General features: G+C 42.0%; 1 pseudogene; it reads left to right on the forward strand.

The window, feature by feature from the left end:
* The window catches only part of LOC100951948, a 45,136-nt pseudogene extending 40,790 nt beyond the window's left edge, over positions 1 to 4,346 (forward strand).
* Positions 4,347 to 5,091: the final 745 nt, after the last annotated feature.

Here is a 5,091-nt window from a genome sequence, read left to right on the forward strand (position 1 = left end):
AAAAAAAAAAAAAGAGATAGAGCCTTACTTTGTCACCCTTGGTAGACAGCCCTGGCATCACAGCTCACAGCAATCTCCAGCTCTTGGGCATAGGCAATTCTCTTGCCTCAGCCTCCCAAGTAGCTAGAACTACAGGTGTCCACCACAATGCCTGGCTATTTTTTTGTTGTTGCAGTTTGGCTGGGGCTGGGTTCGAACCCGCCACCCTCGGTGTATGCGGCCAGCTCCCTACTCACTGAGCCACAGGTGCTGTCCAAGAACCCTATTTTTAAAACAGTCATAATACTATTATCATACCTGTAAAAAATAACAATAATTCATTACTTTCATCTAATATCTAGCTCATGTTCAAATATCCCTGAGCTATTGTCTGGCTGAGCAAGGTGGCACTACACCGGTAATCTCCGCACTTTGGGAGGCTAAGAGGGGAGGATCATTTGAGGCCAGGAGTTTGAGACCAGCCTAAGCAATATAGCAAGTCCTGTCTCTACAAAAAAATTTAAAAATAGGCTGAGCATGATGGCACTACTTGGGAGGCTGAGGTGAAGGATGGCTTAAGCCCAGGATTTGAGGTTGCAGTGAGCTATCATTGGCCATTGCACTCCAGTATGAGTGGCAGAGGAAGCATCTGAAAAAGACAAAAAAAAAACCCAAACAAATATCCCTATTTTCTATAAATAGTCCCTTTTTTCCTGTATAGATAAAGGTATTTGTTTTTCTTTTTTGGAGACAGTCTCACTTTGCTGCCCTGGGGGTAGAGTGCCATGGTATTATACCTCACAGCAAACTCTTGCTCATGCTGATCTCGAACTTCTGAACTCAAGCAACTCACCCATCTCCGTCTCCCAGGTTGCTAAGATTACAGGCACGAGCCACCGCACTCAGCCTAGTTGAGATGTTTGAATCAGAATCCAGACAAGATCTATAGACCCCAATTTGTTGATAGTTGATAAATCTTCTAAGTCTTTTTTGATTTCTGAATTCCCCCCCTTCCTTTTCTTCTTGCTATTTATTTGTTATAGAAACCGAGTTATTTATTTTGTAGAACTTCCCAGATTTTGGATTTGGTTGATCGAATCCCTGTGGCATCATTTTACATGTCTTCTACTCCTTATTTCCTTTAAACTGACAGTCGGGTCTAGAGGCTCGATTAGATTCAGGTTGATGTGACAAGAATACATCAAAGGTGGCACTGTGAATTCCCTGTTACAGCGTATCATGACACGTGCTAATGTCTGGTTTTGTGGCTTTTTGAGGATGTAAGACTGGTCAGCGGGTTTAAGTTATATTATCTCTATCCATTTATTATAAAATTCTTATGAGACCAGAGAGGAAGTATGTTTCTGCACAGTTAGGGCTTTCTGAATAAGTTTTACTGAAATTTGTTTCCTGGCCAGAGTGCTTCAAAGGCTTGTGATCAGATAGTGAGCACACTCCAAAGACATCGAGCTACCTCTGGCAGTGGGCTCAGCACCTTGGAGACATCTCTGAGTTGTGCATGTCCCACAGTGGTTTATTTTCATATCAAAGATACAGGGTCAGAATCCTTCTATCTTCTTTCCAAGAATACTGAAGGTAACGGGGAAAAGTGATATCTTTGTCCTTTATTAAAAAAAGAGACTCATATTTCCCTGTTTCCCATTTGGAGAGTGAGCTCCCCACGTGTACAGGGCACTTTTCCCCGCCTGGCTCTCATGTGGCACTCTGTGGGGCTGCTGGGCCAGAAACCAGTGCTGCAGTGTTTCTCTGGCTGTTCATCCTTTTGTGAATATAAAAAGAAGTCTGCCTCTGATCCAAACCTTTAGTATGTACATTCAGAAAAGATTAATAAAGGTGAAGATTAAAGGCCTAACAACACCAAAGGAAGCAATCAACAGAATGAAAAGGCAACCTATGATATGAGAGAAAATATTCACAACTAATACATCTAAGAAGGGGTTAATATCCAAAATATGTAAGGAACTCCAAACAACTCAATAGCAAACCCCCAAAGAACTCAATTTTAAAAAGGGCTAATGACCTAAATAGACATCTCTTATTTACAAGAATATAAGAAGGGCCGGGTGCAGTGGGTCACACCTGTAATTCTAGTGCTCTGGGAGGCCCGGGTGAGAGGATTGCTAGAGCCTAAGAGTTTGAGACCAGCTTGGGTGCTATGGTGAGACCCCTGTCTCTACAAAAATAATTAAAAAATTAGCCAGGGCCTGGTGATGCATGCCCTGTAGTCCTAGCTGCTCTGAAGGCTGAAACAAGAGGATTGCTTGCACCCAGGAATTTGAGGTTAGAGTGAGCTCTGATTGGCCACTATGATCTTGTGTGGGCAACAGAGTAAGACCATCTCTAAAACCAAAACACAACAACAACAAAAACAAATAAAACAAGGAGAGAACAGACAAATGGCCAACAGATATATGGGGAAAGCTTCAACTTCATTGGTCATCAGAGAAATGCAAATCAAAACCATGAGCTATCACCTCACACCTGCTAAATCTATTACCCAAAAGACAAAGGATGACAAAGTGTTGGCAGAGATATAGAGAAAGGGGAACCCTTGTGCGTGATTGCTGAAAATCTAAACTGGTATAGGCATCATGGAAAACAGTATGGAGTTTCCTAAAAAAAATTAAAAATAGCACTACCATATGATGCAGCAATCCTACTTCTGGGTATAGATCCAAAGAAAATGAAATCAGTATTTTAAAGATTTTAAAGAGATGTCTGCACTCCCATGTTCATTACAGAATTATTCACTATAGCCAAGATATGGAAATACTTAAATGTCCGTCAATAGGTGAATGATAAAGAAAATGTGGTACACACACACTCTCTCTCTCTCTTTCTCTCTCTCACACACAATGAAACATTTTTTAGTCTTAAAAAAGGAGATCTTGCCATTTGTGACAATGCTGATGAACCCAGAGAACGTTATGCTAAGTGAAATAAGCCAGTCACAGAAAGATAAATGCTCCACGATCTCATTCATATGTGGAATCTAAAATGGTCCAACTCAAAGAAGCACAGAGTAGAATGGTGAGTGCCAGGGGCTGAGGACCGGGGGCTGAGGGAAATGAGGAGATGCTGGTCAGAGAGTGAAAAGTTTTAGGCCGGGTGCAGTGGCTCACACCTCTAATCCCGGCACTCTGGGAGGCTAAGAGTGCTTGAGCTCAGGAGTTGGAGACCAGTCTGAGCAAGAGCAAGACCCCAGCTCTAAAAATAGGCAGGCATTGTGGTGAGTGCCTGTAGTCCCAGTTACGTGGGAGGCTGAGGCAAGAGGATCACTTGAGCCCAAGAGTTTGAGGGTACTGTGAGCTATGATGTCAAAGCACTCTACTGAGGATGACAAAATGAGGCCCTATCTCAAAAAAATAAATAAAAAGGAGAGTGCAAAGTTTTAGCCATACAAGATGAATGAATTCTGAAGATTTAAAGTACAGCATAGTGATTATAGTTAGCAATATCATATTACACATTCAAAATTTGCTAAGAGGGTAGTGCTTAAGTATTCTTACACACACACACACAAAAGTAACTGTGGGCTGATAAATACGTTAATTGGACTGATTGTGGTGATATGTATATCAATGTATATGTTTGTCAAAATATCCATCTAGGCCCAGTGCTGGATTCTGGCCTTGTAAGCTAAGCCATGGGCAGCAGGAATGAGACTGGGATGCTGCAGTGCCCAAGAGGCCCCGACTCAGGGCAGGAAGCAAGATCAGTGGCCGTAGGCTCATTGTAGTGCTGGAAGGGGCCAGGCTGGAGACAGTCAAGGGAAGACATATGAGCTACTCAACTGTGACAAGCATAAGTCTATGTTGTTGAAGAATGGACGGGGCCCTGGGGAAGTGAGACCAGATATGGGCAACCAGAGTTTACTGATGCTAATGGACAGTCCCTTGAACTGAGCTGGCTTGCTTCAGGTTTATATCCACATGCAGAAGAGTGTTCTGATTGAAGTGAATCCCTAGACTCAAATTCCCAGAACCTTTGATTGCTTTTGTGGACTTATGGTCCAGCTTTTACAGAAACTGAGCATTCGAGCAGCTGATGGCCCCCAGAAGCTCTTGAAGGTAATTAAGAATCCAGTATCAGATCACTTCCCCGTTGGATGTATGAAGATTGGCATTTCTTTCTCCATTCCGGTCACCAGTGATGTGCGAGAGTTGGTACTTAGCAGTGATCCTCTTGTTTTTGTGGTGGGGGCTTTTGCCCATGGCAAGGTCAGTGTGGAGTATACAGAGAAGATGGTGTCCATCAGCAGCTCCCCCTTTTCTGCTGCCCTCACCTGTGCAGAACTCACCACAGCCTTTGAAGAAGAGTGGGGGGACGGGGTCATTGGACAGTAGTAGAATCTTGTTCTGAAACCAAAGCCTGCTGACATCACATCCCTTGGCCCTGTTCTGAGCCAACTGCTGGAAGATGAAGGGAGACTGGAGGTTGAGGGAGCCAAGGCTGTTGTACATTTGCTTTTTGTGTATCTTATAAATGCTGTTCTTACAAAAATAAACCAAGCTATACACTTTAATTATACACAATATTTATTTGTCAATTATACCCCAAATAAAGCTGAAAACAAGCAAACCAACAAAATAGCCTAACAGTTCCCCAATGGCCTTTTTACCTTGTATTTTTATTGGTGACTATTGCCTAGACCCATTATTTCACTGGGAGCTGCAGAACAGTAATATCCTAATTGCAGCTTTTATTTTGAATTTAAGAGCTTGAAATTCTCATAAAGGAGAAGAAATTTCTCTGATTAACTATGTGGTTACATTTCACACAGGAAATACAGGAATGATTCATTTCATTCATTTATCAATATTTAGAATGAGTTAGTGCCCTAGCATCCCCCAAGGTGATCAATGAAGTTTTTTTTTTAAGTCATTAGTATAAGCACACGAATTTTAATATTTTTACATATAGTTCCATGTACTTCAGGCATAATTATCCAATCTCTGGCTAGTGAAACTCTTTAAATTAGCTCTTGAATCTTTACCCATGACCCCTAGGAGCCCTAGTATTTTTTTTTTTTTTTTTTTTTTTTGGAGAGGGTAAGGTTTGTGGTAACCCTGTGTTGAGCAGGTCCATTGG

This window comes from Otolemur garnettii, unplaced genomic scaffold (assembly GCF_000181295.1).
Source record: "Otolemur garnettii isolate 467f Iridium unplaced genomic scaffold, OtoGar3 scaffold00012, whole genome shotgun sequence".
In the NCBI taxonomy this organism is placed as follows: Eukaryota; Metazoa; Chordata; class Mammalia; order Primates; family Galagidae; genus Otolemur; species Otolemur garnettii.